The following is a 17,896-nucleotide window of genomic DNA, read 5'->3' as shown; positions in this document are numbered from 1 at the left end:
GTTACATAGTAAAATGTTCAGCATTGAAATACATTTCACAGTGCGTAATAATGTACCTATCAGCATAAATATCTTTGTCATGCATCTACCGAGATCTATACAGTTCGTAATTTAGCCTTATAATAACATGACCAACCATGGCTATTAGCCAACATATCCCACCCTTCCCCCTCCCTCTCCCTCTTTTGTTCTGGTAATAAAATTCTATGGCAGGACCGGAGGCTTCTGATTATGCTTTCTCAATTTCTTTACTGAACTCAGCAGCCAATGAAAAATGAACTACATAAGTAAAAAAACATCACATCCTATGAGGCTTTGAACTACGCCTCCTCATAACAGCCAATGGCAACCTTTCAAAGTATACAAAGCAGAGAGACACGTCCTTGTCTTCCTCTTTCTTTGCTGCTCCGCAGTCAAGATAAGTGTCTCTCTCTTTGGTATACTTTGATTCTGAAACGAAATGTTAGCGAATTAATGCTTGTTGTCTAGGCTTCATGGTGCTTGATTTGTCCTAGGCTGTGTCACTGTGCATTGCTGCTGCCTTGCTTTTTCCGGCGAGCTGCCTATTTGCATGCTTTGTTTGCTTGCTGCGTCCTCAGACGCGTTGGCATTTACCGGTACTCCTTTGTTCTCTCCAGCGCGTGTTGCGCTGTTTGCTTTTTCCTCCGTGTCTGCCCCCGTGGTTCTTGCGCTGCTGCCGGCGCCGCTGGCTGTAATGATCGCGGTCCGCGATCAGAGGGGTTTGGCCCCCCCTCCCAGGGAGCGAGACGCACGCCGAGGCCAGAGCGGCTTCCGGCGTGTGCCAAGGGAGCTCGCACGCACGCCCGACTCCCTTTGGCTTGCCGGTCAGACGCCCTGCCCCAGGCTGCACAGGGGATTAACACAGCTGACAAATTAGAGCTGAGTAGGGGCAGGTTACATCAATCAAAGCAGCGCTTTGTTTCCCCGGTGATTCAAGAGCACTACCTCTCACATTACAGGCCCTGGAGGCCTTAAACTAATTTTTGGAAACTCCTGCTCACCCAGGCTGGGGGGAGCATTCCCTCCCCCTTTAGTCCCGGGTTGTGCAGGCTCTATTGCAATCCTGGTGGGGATTTTATGTACTTGCTGGCTCTTTTTTGTTCCGGCATTGCTCCCAACTGACACTCTAGCTTGCTGAAGTTGGGGTTGGATAATTGAGCTTCCCTCTGGGGATTTTATTGATTGAATACCAGTTATTCACCTGAAGTATGGCAGACTCCGAGTTCTACCAAGAGGAGGTGGCTGCGTGTGAGGACCAGGGTGAGGATGATTATTATTATGACGATTCCATGGAGGATATGATCGATAGGAAGCTGGACGCTAAGCTAGATAAGGCGCTCTCCTCCGCCTTATTACCTATTGCTCAAAAGTTAGATCACCTGGTTACCCCGAGCCCTTCTCCTTCTGGCACTGGTCCTGCTCCGGCTCCCCTTCCCCCTCCCGCGCCCTCTGGTACCCCTTGGCCTCATACTCACTCTTACTCTAAGCTCTATAGATCCAACGAACACGCCCATGAGGGCGCCCCAGCTCCCCCACCTAAACCTTCCTCTCCTATTCCAGTAGTGGACACCACTTCAGGCCCCGACACTGACACTGACTCTTCTCTGGAGTCCAAGGCTTGTATACGTGCGAAGAAGCGCAAACACTCTTTGTCTCCAGTCCAGCCCTCCCCTTTCCTGTTTGACCCCTCTGATATTGTCCATCCTTGCTCTGCAGACTGGGTCCCACCCCCAGCCGTGGCCGAGTACATGCAAACTCACTTAAGGAAAAGTTTTGATAAGGAGGTGAGAGCCCGCCTAAAGTCTGAATGCCCGCGTCCTGATTTACCCCATAAGGTCGCAGTTACCCCTGACATAGATTCCTCCATGACCACCTTCCTTAAAAAATACAAAAAGGATCCAAAGAAAGGGATCGATCGTGCCCTGCGGGCGTGTCAAGATAAGGTTCTTGACCTTGCGGGCCCTCTGGCAAAAATTCTCGAGTTAGCCCTACAGGCGCAAGAAACAGGCGCAGCTATTCACCCTGAGGTTTTGGCGGGATGGGCCCAACGAGCAATCTGTATGCTGGGTAATGCCAACTGCGCCTTGGCCTCCAAGCGGCGCAAGTCTGTCCTTCTCAGGATTGATTCACAACTAGTGGAACTGGCCACGGCAGAACCGGGCCCATTAGCAGAGGGCCAGCTTTTTGGGGACAAATTGGTAAAGGACATTGCTAAATTTGTGAACACTTTTGCCTCACTCAACAAGTCTCAATCCTCCTTGAAGAGGGTGTTTCATCAGGTCTCTGGTAGGGCCGGGCGTGGCAGAGGAACGCTCGACCGGCCGCTACTCCAATCCCAGTCCTCAAAAAGGTTTTGCGCCCAGATGCAGGGGTTATACCCAAGAACCAGAACAGGTTGGCTTCTACCCCTCCAGATCGCGTGGATACAGGGGCCGTTTCAACCGAGGTGTCAACAGAGGCTACAAGAACTTTGAGTCCCAGTCTTCTGGTAAGTCCTGTGTGCCTTACGATTCCCCTGGGGGGCAGATTGTTGCATTTTGTTGTAAATTGGGCTCATCTCACCACAGATGTTTGGATCTTGCAGACCGTTCAGGGCTATCAGATAGAGCTTCTAGACCCCCCTTATCAACGGACTCCACCTCGAACTCTCCTTTTTTCCCTTCTAGAACAGAATTTTATAGACTCCGAACTTCAAGAGCTTTTGGCCAAACAGGCTATTGCCGTAGGACCCTTCATTCACGGAGGGTTTGCAGCAACGTCTTCTTGGTGCAAAAGATAGGAGGGGGTCAGAGACTAGTGTTGAACCTAAGAGATTTCAATCCCTTTGTAGTTTACAGACACTTCAAGATGGAGGGCATCCATCTTCTAAGGGATCTCCTGCTGGAAAAGAACTGGATAGTCCGGTTGGACTTGAAAGATGCCTACCTCACGGTCCCAATTTATCCCTCTCATCAGAAATTCCTTCAATTTCAATGGAAGGGTCAATGGTACCGGTATCGGACCCTTCCCTTAGGCCTATCGTCAGCCCCATGGGTTTTCAAAAAACTCTTGAAACCAGTGGTTTCCCGATTACGGGAAATGGGGGTGCGCATGATTGTCTACCTCGACGACATGTTGCTCCTGGCCCAGGATCGGCATCTTCTGCTCACTCACTTGCAGTGGACGATGTCCCTATTGCAAGATCTGGGGTTCGTCATCAACATCAAGAAGTCAATGAGGGGGAGGAGCCTAGCGCGCAACCAAGATGGCCGCGTAGGTGCGAGGCTCCCGAGGACCTCCGCAACCTCCTACGTCTATCCTGAATTCATCCTGCCTCGGTTGAGGGGACTGTGTTGGTGAGCCTGAGCTGAGGTGATACCCGTTTTCCGTTCTCAAATCGGACCTCGGGTGCCGGAGTGAGCACCGATTGAAGTTCGCGGCCTTCTTCTCGCCGGACCCCGGATTTGCGTTGGGGGGTGACCCAGTGGCAAAGTGAACAACAACGGCGGGCCGGGCCTGGCAGGTCGCGTACCCCGCACTTTCACTTTCGCTTTCGCTTTCGCACCGTCTCCGCAAGTGAGATCGCGGAGCTTTTTGTGTTGGTGTGGCCTCGCTGGGGGACCCTGCCTGCCTGCCGGCTGTGCCCCACCCCGCCGATCTGGGGTGGCCCCCCCGGAGCTCGTGGCCCTGATTGCCTGCCCTCTACGGCGTTGCTGGTGCGATTGTGGGACCAGCGGCGATGGCCACGAAACAAGATGGAGATCGGTCAAAGACCAAGTCGACCCGGCGTGGCACCGTCCATCAGGCCAACAGCATGGACCACTATACCCTCCAGAGGGGATCTCCCGGCGGACCGCACAAGTCCCCTGAGGGCCCTTCTGATGCCCCGGACTTGCCCACGGATCTGACTCTCCACGACGTCATGGGCGCCATTTCCGAGATGAAGGCCTCGGTGGGCCAGCGGTTCGACACCCTGGCACAGAAGATCGACGCGGTCCTTGTGGATGTTGGCCTGGTGAGGGCCGATCTTTCCAAGACCAACGACCGAGTTGATTCTTTGGCCCAAACCGCATCGGGCCTTACGACTGAGGTGGCGGCACTACAAAGGGAGGTGCGCCGGCTTAGTCAGGCGAGTGCACTTATGGATCGGCGCCTTGAGGATTCCGAGAGTCGGGCCCGGAGGAATAACATCCGCATCATCGGAGTACCCGAGGGACGGGAGGAAGCGGCGGCGGATCTATTTGTGGAGGACCTGATCGCTACCCATCTCCAGCCTCGGGGACTGAGTAAATTTTTTGCCGTGGAGAGGGCCCACAGAGTTCCCGGGGGAAGGCCGAAGGTCGGAGCCCCTCCGCGACCTCTCATTGCCCGGATTTTTAACTTTCGGGACAGAGACGCGATCCTGCAAGCCTCCAGACTACAGGGGCCGGTTAAGCTGGAAAATATGGAGGTGAACTTTTACCCTGACTTCACCCAAGCGGTCCAGAAGCAGAGACTGAGCTTCCCGGGCGTCAAACGCCGACTTCGGGACCTGAACTTAAAATACGCCATGCTCTTCCCGGCCAAGCTGCGAGTGGAGGTGGATGGTCGCACGCACTTTTTTGATCGTCCCGAAGCGGCCGGGGACTGGCTGGACACTCTGTCTGGGGATCGTGATCGAGATGGCGGGGGGGGGGGCGGCGGGAGGAGACGGCCCACTGGATCGGGACTGAGGGGTCAATATTGGGCCTCACTCTGGACGAATACGATGCTATTTTCGATCAAGCGTCTGTCTTTGTACATTCCCCTCCCATGGAGGTTGTGTGGGGTCTAGAAGGGGTACTCTTTCCTCCTCTAGGGGGTTTAGCTAGTTTCATTCTATAGGGGCGACAGGCACACTGCAAGTTGGGGGGGCTGTCCGGGCTCATGCAGGGGTGCAGGGAGGGGGGAGTTTTGTTGGAGTGGGTGGGTTGGGGTGGGGTGTTGTTCGTTTACACCACAAGGCAAACGTATCATTGTGTTATCTCTACAGTGCTCTCTGGGGGACAAGTGATGACTTCTGTTTATGATGGGGGGTAGGGGACTGAGTTTGTTGTCCTGGAATGTTAATGGACTGGGGGACAGGATAAAACGAGGTGTGGTGCTGCAGTTCTTGAAGCGAATTTCGCCCGATATAGTTTTTCTGCAGGAGACGCACCTCATTGGCAACTCCTTTTGCGCTATGAATCGACGGGGCTACCGCCTTGTGGCCCATTCGGGCTTCACGTCTGGTTCAAGGGGTGTGGGCATTATGGTTAAAAACTCGCTCCCGTTGGAGATTGATGAGGTGCGCCATGACGATAGGGGACGTTACACGGTTTTGGTGGGCAGAATGGAGGGCAGAGTGGTCGTTTTTGTGTCAGTATATATCCCGCCGGGGCTGCAGACGACCACCTTTGCGGATCTGGGGCGCCTCCTCCTTCGCCTTCCGGAGGGGATTCTAGTGGTGGGGGGGGATTTTAACGCTGTAGTTTCCGGAACTGTGGATCGTCACCCCCCCTAGGGATCTCCCCCGGGCCCAAGCGTGGTTATCTGGCCTCTTGGATACCCTGGGGCTGGTAGATTGTTGGCGTTTAAAGCATCCCACGCAGCTACAGTACACCTTCCATTCAGGGGCTCATGGTAGTCTCTCACGGTTAGATTATGTCCTGGTCCCAGCAGCTTATGTGGGGAGGGTGGGCGAGGTGCGCCATTTGGCACGGGGTATTTCGGACCACTCCCCGCTCTTGTTGCACTTTGATATTTTGCCGAGGGGAGAGGGTAGGGTGGTCCCGATCCATCCCTGGTACCTGCGTGACCCCACCATTCGCGCAGAGCTGATTAAATCCCTTAAGCGCTATTTTGACGAGAATGTGGGGTCTGTGTCATCGGCGGTCTCACTGTGGGAGGCGTTTAAGACAGTACTCCGAGGAGAGGCCCTGTCCCTTATTTCCCACTCCCGGAGGCGCGAGCGGGAGGAGGTGACCCGTGTTGAAGCTGAGATAACCGAGTTGGAGGGTGATCTAGAGTGTGGGGTGACGGATGACAAATTACATGTTCTCCAACTCAAGCAAGCGGCCTATAAGGCCCTCGTCACGGAGGCGGCCAGGGGCCTCAGTAGAGAGCAACAGGGGAGACTGTATGATGTGGGTGATAAGGCTGGTAAATTGATTGCGTGGCTGGACAAAAAAGAGAGAGCGAGTCGAGTTGTCCCGTTGATTGAGAAAACGAATGGTGTGTGTGTCACTGAACCGGAGGAAATTGTCTCCTGCTTCGCGGACTATTTCCGTGGGGTGTATTCCCCGGTGTCTTCCCGCTCTGAAGAGGATTCCCATGCCCTGCTCAGAGATATCGCGCTGCCTTCCCTTTCGGAGGGGGACAGAGTGTCGTTGGACGCCGCTCCAACCTCCGAAGAAATTGCCCTCGCCATACGCTCGGTCGCTTCCGGCAAGGCCATGGGTCCTAATGGTCTTCCCATCGAGTTATATAAACTGCGACCGGATACGCTGGCGCCGCATCTCCGTGCTATGTTCCTTGCGGCCCACTCAGTGGGTTCCCTCCCGCTAGACCAGCGTCTGGCTACCATCGTGGTTATCCACAAGGAGGGGAGGCCACAGGACCGGGTCACATCCTATCGACCCATTTCGTTATTGAATGCGGAGCCCAAAGTTCTTGCCAAGGTGTTGGCCAATCGGCTGGTCGGCGTAGTGTGTGACTTGGTCCACCAGGACCAGTCCGGCTTTATTCCCCATCGCAACACAGCGCTTAACCTGCGCCGTTTGCATGGGGTGCTCGCACATGTCCCGTTCATACGGGAGCCGGCCATCTTGGCGTCCTTGGACGCCACTATGGCGTTTGACACACTTGAATGGCCATATATTTGGGCGACGCTCGCGAAATTTGGGTTTGGCCCAGGGTTTATTAGCTGGGTTAAATTGTTGTACTCCGGCCCACTGGCGCAGGTGGTTGTGAACGGTAGAGTGTCGGCTCCGTTTGAGTTGGGCAGGGGCACGCGGCAGGGCTGCCCGTTATCGCCGCTCCTTTTTGCGCTTGCCTTGGAGCCCCTGGCGGAGTGGCTGCGGTGGGAACCTTCTATTCGTGGTCTCCGCTGGACCCCTGAGTATGAGGACCGCGTATCTCTATACGCTGACGATATTCTCCTGTACCTGGCTTCCCCACGTAAATCACTGATAGTACTGGTTGATGTATTGCATTCATTTGGTCGTAACTCCGGCCTTGTCATCAACTGGGCTAAATCGTGCGTGTATGTTCTCTCTGGGGAGGCTCCTATCCTTCCGCGGGGCTGTCCTATCCAGATCGCCCCGCAGGGATTTAGGTACCTGGGTGTCTTCATTACCCTGGACGCGGAGGCCCGGTATGATCGGAACTTGCTTCCCCCCCTCCAGCGTCTGAAGGAGGATGTCGCGCGTTGGCGGCGTTTGCCGCTCTCGCCGCTTGGCCGGGCGGCATTGTTTAAGATGATGTCGCTGCCGCGTTTCCTGTACGCTCTGCAGAATACAATGGACCTCGTCCCGGCGCGCTACTTCCGCGAGGTGGAGAGTTTGCAACGCCGCCTGTTCTGGGATGGGAGACCGCGTATCGCCCTGGCGAAGCTGACGCTCCCGTGGTATGACGGGGGGATTGCCCTCCCGGATATTAAACGGTATTATTGGGCCTCCCAGCTGGCTGCGATTAATCATGGCCTATACGGGCCCGCCCTAAACCCGGCCTTTGAAATGGATAAGATGCTACTGCCGGGTGGTGACTATAATCGAGCGCTCTACTCCGGCTCGCTCGACGCACGTCTGACGGGCCCCACGCGTGTCATGGTACGAGTGTGGCACGCGGCTAATGTAGCGATGGGGTGGAAGGATCGTTTGACCCGTGCGTCACCACTATACGCATCTGAGCAGTTGGGCTCCCTGTGGACCTCGAAGGGCTTCGAGAAGTGGGACATGATAGGCATCAGCAGGGTGGGGGATCTCTGGACGAGGGGGGGATTCAAAACGTTCGAGATGCTGCAGACGGAATTCCAGTTGCAGGACAGGGAGTACTTTCGGTATATGCAGATCCGTCATGCACTATGCTCCGCCTTCCCGGACGTCGCCTCCATCCCGGAGTACTCCCCTCTGGAGGAGAGAGTGCTGGATGGACATGTACCGGAAAGCACGATCTCATTAATTTATAAAAAACTGATTAATGACCGCTCGGGATTGCTGACTAATCTTCGTGAGGCTTGGGTTGCCGATGGATTGGAGCTGGACGACGAGGACTGGGTCTCTGCGGTGGCCTCCCCGAAAGAGGTGGCCATACCGGCCCGCCTTCGCTTCGTCCAGCTCAAGATACTCCATAGGGTCTACATAACGGGGCCACGACTATTGCGTATGGGCTATGCTGTGGACGGGTTGTGTAAGCGTGGGTGTGGTTCTTTGGGGACCTTTCTTCATATTTTGTGGGAATGCCCAGAGGTGGAGCGATTCTGGCGTGGTGTGCATGAGGTCCTGCGGGTGGTTACGCATGTGTCGCTACTGCCCGAAGCGAGGAGATGCTTGTTGAACGTGTGGGAACCAACCGACTACTCGGCGCCACAGACGTGGTGGGTGACTCTGGGATATATGGTGGCCAAGCGCGATATTGCTCAACTGTGGGGTTCCCAGAGGTCCCCGACTGTTTCGGCCTGGAAGGAAAATATGGACTGGTGCATGTTTCGGGAAAAGGTGGTGTATGTAGCGAGAGGTAAGCCTGGGACATGGGTGAAAGTATGGGGCCCCTGGAACGCCTACCGCGGGGGAATCTGTGCCCCGCCGTTATTGCCCGATCCATCGCCTGCCCCGTCCCCTTAGCCGGTTTAGCTCTCCGGTACCAGGTACGGAGTCCACCCAGTCCCTGTCCTGACCTTCTCCCCCCCTTGATACTCCTTTGGATCGGTAGGGTCCCCCTTCTAGGGGAGCACATGCTGCTGTTTTCGATTGTGGGTTGCCTTGTGGTTTGATTTTTTGTTGTTATTTATGTTAAAAAGAAACCGTTATGTGGGGTCCGGATGGTGTGGCCATCAACGCTGCTAACTCCTGTACGTTTCCCTTTGCCGCAGCATGCGTTCTACTGTGTGTATCATATGCTCCTCTTGTTTGCTAGCGGCCGGCCTGAAGGTTGTAGGCCCATCTTTGTATATTCTTTGAACTTTGGAATAAACGGTTTCAAAAAAAAAAAAAAAAAAAAAAAAAAAAAAGAAGTCAATGAGGATTCCGAACCAACAGATAGAATTTTTAGGTTTCCAAATAAATTCGGTCTCTGCCCAAGTTCTCCTCCCTCTGCCCAAGATCAGGTCAACCGGGAAATCAAATCCACCTTGTCCAAACAGATGATTTCCTTGAGAGTACTGGCGAGGATCGTGGGCCTTCTAGCCTCCTCTATTCAAGCCATCTTCCCGAGTCCCCTGCATTATCGAGCCCTTCAGCGGCTCAAAATACACTACATTCAGAAGAAATTTCATTACGACCACCTCATTCCTTTATCGCCGGACGCTCGAGAGGAGCTTCGGTGGTGGCTGGAACACATGTCGGCCTGGAACGGGAGAGCGATTTTCGGTGCTTCCCCCGACGTAATTATCGAATCCGATGCCAGTCGCTGGGGCTGGGGCCCTCGATGTGGAGATTTTGCCACAGCCGGACGATGGTCTGCCGACGAGTTAAAGCTACACATCAACTGCCTCGAGTTGTTAGCAGGCTTCTTTGCGATACGATCAATATCTCCTCTGAAGAGCAATTTTTGCATCCTCCTCCGGATGGACAATGTGTCGGCGGTGAGATATATCAATCGGTTAGGAGGGACGAGGTCCCAAATGTTGGTCAACATTGTGAAGGAGTTCTGGCATTTCTGTCTAAATCACAAGATCACAGTCATAGCAGAATATCTCCCAGGCAAACTCAACCAGGTAGCAGATTGGAACTCCAGGTTCCTGAGGGATTACAGCGATTGGAAGCTGCATCCCACGCTGTTTGCGGAGATCATGAGTATGTGAGGCCCTTGCAGGATAGACCTTTTTGCCGCTCACCTCAACGCGCAGATGCCTTTGTTCTTCAGTTGGAGGCCGGACCCGATGGCGATGGGAACGGACGCGTTCCTACACCCTTGGGGCCCACAGAGGAATTATGCCTTCCCTCCGGTTGCCTTGATCCCGAGAGTGGTGGCTTTTGTCCGTCGTCAGACGGCTTCAATAGTGTTGGTGACACCTTTGTGGAAGACTCAGTCGTGGTTTCCCACACTATTGGAGTTGTCTGTGGATCTTCCCTTCCAACTCCCGAACTTCCCGACGATTCTCCAGGACCCAGTAGGGGCTTGTCACCCGTTAGTCCTACAAGACCAACTACCTCTCATGGTGTGGACGCTCTCGGGAGACACAAGAGCATTGAAGGCCTTTCACAGGCAGCTGCCGGGTTTATACAGCAAGCTTGGGCTCCGTCCACCAGAAAATGATATTCAGCTTCCTGGAAGCGATGGGTGGATTGGTGCCTTCAACGGCAGGTGGATCCCGTGGGATCGGATGTGACTGAGATTTTGAATTTTCTGTCGGAGTGTGCGGAATCAGGACTTGCTTACAGGTCAGTTAATAATTTCAGATCTGCTATCTCGGCAGGCCATGACTCTATTGATGGTAAACCTGTGGGGATACATCCCCTGGTGTGCAAATTACTTAAAGGGGTTAGACTGGCTCATCCCCCTCGTCCCAGGTACTCGACCTTGTGGGACGTTTCTAAAGTACTCTCTTTGCTAGAGTCTTGGCCGGATAATCCAGAACTTTCCTTAAAACAATTATCGGCCAAGCTCACTATTCTGTTATGTCTGATTTCCTGTCGCAGAGTTTCGGATGTGCGAGCTCTGGATCTGGCGGGCAGAATGTTTTCTCCACAGGGTGTCTCTTTTATCATCACAAGGCGGACAAAGACAATGTCACATTCGGTAGAGTATCCTGCTTTTCCTCACAATAATAAATTACGTGTATTGCATTGTTAAAGTTATGAGGAACGCACACTTGCCCATAGGTCGGACCGTTGGGGCAGTTGTTAATTGCAATCCAAAAGCCTTATAGACCAGTGTAAGCTGCCACCTTGGCCAGCATAATCAGAAGCCTCCAGTCCTGCCATAGAATACAAAATTTTCCAGCTATCGCGACAAGAATTTTAGATTCTATTAAGGACACGGAGGCGAGGATTATCCCACCCGTTGGTACATTTGTATCAACTGTTAAGTTGTATAATTGTTATATTCATAACAGATTATTGCCCACCCTTAAAGAATCAGGTTTGTGGTTCCCCTTTTTCAACCTTGTTTCTATTTTAGGAAATGACTCTAACAAGAACTGACGTAGTGCTCCGGCTGGAGATGGCTTTTCCCTGTGTGAGAAGATGTTGATCTCAGGATTGAGAAATGACTGTAGCAAGAACTGATGTAATACTCCGGCTGGAGATGGAGCCCCCTTGGGAGAAGATGTTGATCTCAGGACTGGGTGACTATATTCTCCGTTGAGAATTCTAAGGAAACTGTTTATCTCTCCGTTGAGAGTCAAATTGGTGTGATGTTTCTGACTTATAGACTGGTTTTCGCAAAGAAAGAGGAAGACAAGGAAGTGTCTCTCTGCTTTGTATACTTTGAAAGGTTGCCATTGCCTGTTATGAGGCGGCGTGGTTCAAAGCCTCATGGGATGTGATGTTTTTTTACTTATGTAGTTCATTTTTCATTGGCTGCTGAGTTCAGTAAAGAAATTGAGAAAGCATAATCCTCTCCTACATGCCCTTAATAGAATCTAAAATTCTTGTCGCGATAGCTGGAAAATTTTGTATTAGTTATGTGCATATTCTTGTGGCCTGGTCAATTGCTATATGCTCTACAACTGTAGAGGTTGCAGCAGTTAACTGAACCTGTCCTTCACCGTATTTCACACTTGTTTTTCCTATGCTGTGAGTTATTATGAGTTCGGGGGGGCTGGCTCCAAGTTCTAAATCCACTTCTTTAAGGGCTTCCAGCATGACATCCCATTCCATTTTTATTTTATTTTATTTTATTTATTTAATGCATTTTTATATAGCGTGGACTTTACCCGAAGGTGTCAGAGAGCTGTTCAATAGAACCAGTTACGTTTACATGAGAGAAATGTTACAAAATAGAACGTTACAAAATTAAGCAGAAGACTAGAAGAGGTAGGGTAAAACCATAGAAGGCAAGAACACAATATCAAACACAGCAAGCTAGGGTGAGGAATGTACAAGAAAATATTATAAATTTACAATGAACAAACTTTCTAGAGGGGTCTGAGAATGAAGGTATTCGTTCTGAAAGTGTCTTTGCAAGAGAAGAGATTTGAGGTCAGCTTTGAAGATCTGAATAGAGGTGGTGGCAAAGAGCAATGGAGGAAGCGAGTTCCATATTCTCACCGCATTACCTGAGAACGATTGAGCCATCAATCTTTCCCTTTTGAAGGAGAGGGGCTCAAGCAGAAACTTTTCCTCATTCCTAGGTCTCAAGCCTCCAGACATTTTCAGTTTATTCGCCAGGTAACGAGGGGAGGAAGTGTGCAAGGCTTTGTGGGTGATGCAGGCAGTTTTGTAAATAGATCTTGCCTCGAAGGGAAGCCATCAAAGAGAAGACAAGATAGGAGTGATGTGGTCACTTCGTTTGGACCCTGAAATAAAGCGAGCTGCTGAATGGAGGGCGGATTTGAGGGGGGAGAGGTGAGATTTGGGTAGGCCAGTCAGAAGAGAATTGCAGTAATCCAATCTAGAGAGAACTAGCGATTGGACAAAAGTTTTTAGGTCTTTCTCCGGGCAGAACTGACGAATCCCCCACAGAAGGCACAGCTGGTAACGTGCGTTCTTAGCAATGGAGTTGATGTGGTAGATTAGGTTGAGTATTTTGTCAAGTATGACACCTAGGGATTTAGTGCTGTCGACAATGATGGGTTTATTGCTGAGTAAATTCAGCTGATCCATCCAGGATTGAACAGGAGGAGGGGAGAGAGAGGTAGAAAGGAGGAGGAATTCAGTTTCGGAGGGATTGAGAATGAGTTGGTGAACTAACATCCAGTTGTGAATAGAGTTGAGAGTAGAGTTGAGTAGTGAGAGATCGTGTGCGGAAGACACCTTGAGGTAGATTTGAGTGTCATCTGCATAGAGATGGTAGTGGATCCCAGACTTACTAAGGAGGTTCCCTAATGGTTCCAGATAGAGATTAAACAAAGCGAGTGCAAGGATAGAACCGTGAGGGACGCCTTGACCTACCGCCAATGGGGACGAAAGACTGTTTGCTATCTTGATCATTTGGGATCTGTCCGAGAGGAATGAGGCAAACCATTTAAGCACTGTGCCTTCCACGCACATTCTCTGTTGAAGTGTGTTAAGGAGGGTGTTGTGATTAACAGTGTCAAAGGCTACAGAAAGGTCAAGAAGAATCAGAAGGCACGATTCCCCAGAATCGAGTATATGCGACGCATCGTCAATCACTTGCAGCAGGGCTGTTTCAGTGCTGCAATATTGAATGAAGCCAGACTGGAACACGTCAAGGCGATTATTGTCCATAATATGTAGGGAAAGTTGTTTCACAACACATTTTTCTGTGATTTTCGAAAGAAAAGGGAGGTTAGTGATGGGGCGGAAGTTGTTGAGGTCGTTCGCATCTACGGAGGTTTTTTTTAGAAGAGGGGTAACCTGTCCTGTTTTGAGAGCAGCAGGGAGGGAGCCTTGACTGAGGAAGAGATTAACTAGCCTGGTCCAGTAAGAGAGAGTATTGGTGTAGAAATCAATGGCGATGACACAAGGGATGGGGTCAGAAGAATGGTTGGAGGGTTTGGTTTCGAGGATGCATTTGAGGAGGTCATCTTCCGAGATGGCGGCAAAGTTCTGCCAAGTGACTAAGGATTTTCGCTCCTCAATGGGGTGGGGTGGGTGACCTGATCTACCAGTGATTTGACCTTTTCATCAAAGAATATAGCGCTTTCTTTGAAGAATCCTCAGGCTGGATGGTTTTGGGAGAGCAGTTTGGGTTTCTTATTTTGCTCAAGAACCGCCCACAAGAACTCCCACGACACCCGATCAAAAGCTTTTTCAGCATCCAGAAGGATCATCGACATCTGATCCCCCCCGACCCCCACGGCGTCAAACAGAGCAATAGCACGACGGGTATGATCCGTGGTACCCTTGCCCGGGATGAATCCGTGCTGCCACGGGGAGACCAGACGCTCGACGATCCCCCTGAGACGATTAGCTAAAATCTTGGAATAGAGCTTCGAGTCAGAATTTATAAGAGATATTGGACGGTACGATGAAGTTAGGTCAGAAGGCTTATCTTTCTTTAGAAAGATCACTATATTCGTTTCCATCCAAGATCTTAGAGGAAGGCCACGGGCTTGAATACCTATAAAAAGATCAAGTAATAAAGGTGTTATAATATTACCCAAAATTTTATACAGCTCTAATGGTATCTTGTCCGGGCCAGCCGCTTTACCTGAAGAAAGCTCTGTAAGAGCCGTTTGTACCTCCAACAGTGTTATATCTCTTTCTAGGTCTTGTCTAGAAATGGTCCCAATTCCAGAATTAGTATCCTGCTCAGTTGCCCATCTGGCAAGTTCATCTCTGATTATAGCCGGTTCTAAAGTGTCCTCATTTTGATATAGCTTTTGATAATATTTTCTAAAGACCTCCACAATAGTATCGGGTGTTGTATATTCTCGACCATCAGCCTTAATGTTAGTGATTAAACTAAGGGATTGTTTTTGACGAGTGCGGAGCGCCAGTTGTCTACCGACTTTCTCACCTGCCTCATAGATCTTATTTCGGTGAGATTGATAGATCTCGGCCGCTCTCTGAGATAACCTACTATTTATCTTCATTTTCAAAATCAACATCTTTCTGAGAGTTGGCCCTCCATCGCCACCTTGCATTATTATATCAGTGTGCTTCTCCTCTATGCCAGCTAGTTCCAAAAGTTGCAATTCGTAGGCCCTGGCGAGTTCCTTCCTCTGTCTGGCCACAAAGCTTATTGTTTCCCCACGAAGTGAAGCCTTGAAACAATCCCAGACCATATCTCGAGAGGCACTATAACGATTAGAATCAATAAATCCCTGTGCCCATAACCTGATATATTCTATATACTCGTTGTTAACTAAGAGTTTTCTATCAAAGGACCAGCTTGAGCGAGGTCTAAAAAAATTATCAATACTAACTGTGAGTACTAACGGATTGTGGTCCGAGATAGTCTTTGGTAGTTTATTTATTTGTGTCTTGTTGACAAAGTTAGTAGTCGTCCAGATGTAATCAATACGCACATATTTATTGTGCGGGTAGGAGAAATACGTATATCCCGGGTCATGATAATTTTTTGTATCCCAAACATCCGCCAAACCCAGGCTTTCTTTAAGTTGTGTGATGGCTCTATATACCTTTGGTTTGCGACCAATATATTTGGATCGATCTTGATTATGTGCTTGCCCTTTTTGCTTCAGTGATATGTTAAAATCCCCACAGAATATTAATGTATGCGGCCATGATGCTAACTCCATCTCAAGATCGATAAAAATAGAGGGGTCGTCCAAATTAGAAGCATAAACTGAACATATAGTAATCCCAATTTTGAGATCAGCAATCGCCCACCTACCCAAAGGATCAGCTGCCTTCCGTGTAGGCTGTCCCAAAAAGGATTTAGCCAAAATGGCTACACCTCGTGTTTTAGCGGTGTGGGTGGTACTCACCAATAAATTATACCCGGGGATTCTCAGTACATCTCTTTCTGCCCATGGTATATGAGTCTCTTGGAGACATAATATATCGAAAGAGTTTTGAATAATCATTCCAAACATTTGATCCCTCTTTCCCCTGTCATTAAGTCCTGCTATATTCCAGGAGCACAGCCTTAGCCTAGCCATATTCTACTGTATTTCTTCTTGACTCGAATTCAACCCCGTGATCAGACTCAGACTCAGTATCAGTCTCGGTACCAGTCTCGTGAATTCCTTCTCCTTTGCCATTATCAGTTCTAATTACATTCCCAGCCTTGCGGTTGCCATTTTTATGTGCTTTCTTCCCCCTAACCTCCCCCCTGCCCCTGACCTCCCCCCCCGGAACCACCCCACCCCCCTCCCAAGCCCCCCATGATTGAGGCAATTAGACTCCATTAGAGTCTGTAGCAATGGACGTGCAGTCCCTGACCGATGCTCCAATGTCTCCTCACATGTATTTGTTTAATCATTATACTTTATTTATTTTTTTTTTTTTTTTCCCCCAACCCCCTCTTTCTTCCACCTTTTCTCTTTTTTTTTTTTTTTTTGATTCTCTCATTTTATGTAGGAAAGAAGAAAAAGATCCCTAAAGGCTGTCTAGGTACTCTTTGGCCTTGATTTCAGAGGTAAAAAATGTTGTCTGATCCCCATTAATAACCTTTAGACAAGCTGGGTTGTTCAAAAAAACCCGAAGCTTCTTGTCTTGGAGCGGTTTAATGAGTTGGCGTAAACGCCACCTCCGTTCAACCGTTGCGTGACAGAAGTCAGGGCGCACAAAGTAGGTTATAGGCCCGCTAGTTTTTTTTGCCTCAGGTCTCGCTTTTTCCCAGACTGCCTGTCTCAAGAGAAAGTTCCCGAAATATACCAAGATAGCCCTTGGATATTCTCCTGATTTAGGTATCTTTTTCAACGTCAAGGGCACGCGATGTGCCCGCTGGACCTCCACCTCCCAATTCCACGATGATAGTTCTGGGAGAGAGTCTTGAAATACTTTAATCATAAAAGAGCGAGGATCCCCCCCTTCTGCTCCTTCAGGAATACCCAAAACACGCAAATTGCTTCGTCGCATCCGATTTTCCATGTCCTCGAGCTTCCACATCATATCAGAAAGTTCTTTTTCATGCGTGTCAATCTTTTCACGGTTTAAGACTGCCTCTGACTCGTTGACCAGCACTCTAGACTCCATTTCAGTCATTCTGTCATTGAAAGAGCCAATTTTTCTTGATAGTTTACGAACCACCCCCTGCACCTTACGTAGCTCAGCTTGAGTTTTGCGACCATCAAGGGATGTCTCCTCCCTGTGTGCGGCTATAGCAAGTAGTACAGTTTCCAACGTTGGTGCTGTTGTGTCTTTAGGATTACCAGGCTCCTGGTGCTGAGCGGGAGTTGGCCCATATGTTTGTGAAGGAGTAGCCACTGGAAGTAGATTACTAGTAGGTGCGTAATCCCAAGTCAAATCCGCCGATTCGCGATGGCCTTTTCTATACTTGAGCGACCTTTTCCGAGCTGTTTTTGCTCTGACGGTGCTGCCTGCTTCACTAGATTCGCTCGAGTGGGACGCTGTGTCTGTATTAGTGTCAGTTGACCAGCCTAGTTCATCTGAAAATGAATAGAAATCGCTAGGATCTCTATCTTTATCTCTATCCTTATCAGGATCGTCTTCACTAAGATTTTCAGGGTTGAGTTCGGCAGACTGGGCACCATCCAAAGGGGCTGCCAAATTACTCACTAGGATTTCCGAGCTCTCGGGGGAAATAGAGGCTGCTGGTAGGTGATTAGATAGAACAGGATCGGCATTAGACACTGTAAGAGAGTTTTCAATATCTTTCTGTTCAGACATACCATGAGCCTGCAAATTAGGTCCACTCCCATTTTTTAGGTTTTTGGGGCCGCTGCCTCTTACCTGGGGAGAGATCCCTTCTGTCATTACACCATCTTGGCCCCGTGTACTTCCAGCCTGGGGCTCGCTGTCCGCAGCGACCAGCGTTGCAGTATCTGTAGCCTGAGAAGCAGGCGCGCTCTGAGACCCTGGCAGACTCGGCTGGCTCCTCCCGCCCCGACCCGGAAGAGGACGCGCTGAGCCGCCGCGAAGGAGCTCCACCACAGAGGGAGTGTTTTGGCCACTTTTCCGGG

This window comes from Triturus cristatus, chromosome 4_2 (assembly GCF_964204655.1).
Source record: "Triturus cristatus chromosome 4_2, aTriCri1.1, whole genome shotgun sequence".
NCBI lineage: Eukaryota > Metazoa > Chordata > Amphibia > Caudata > Salamandridae > Triturus > Triturus cristatus.
This window is presented reverse-complemented; position numbering follows the sequence as displayed.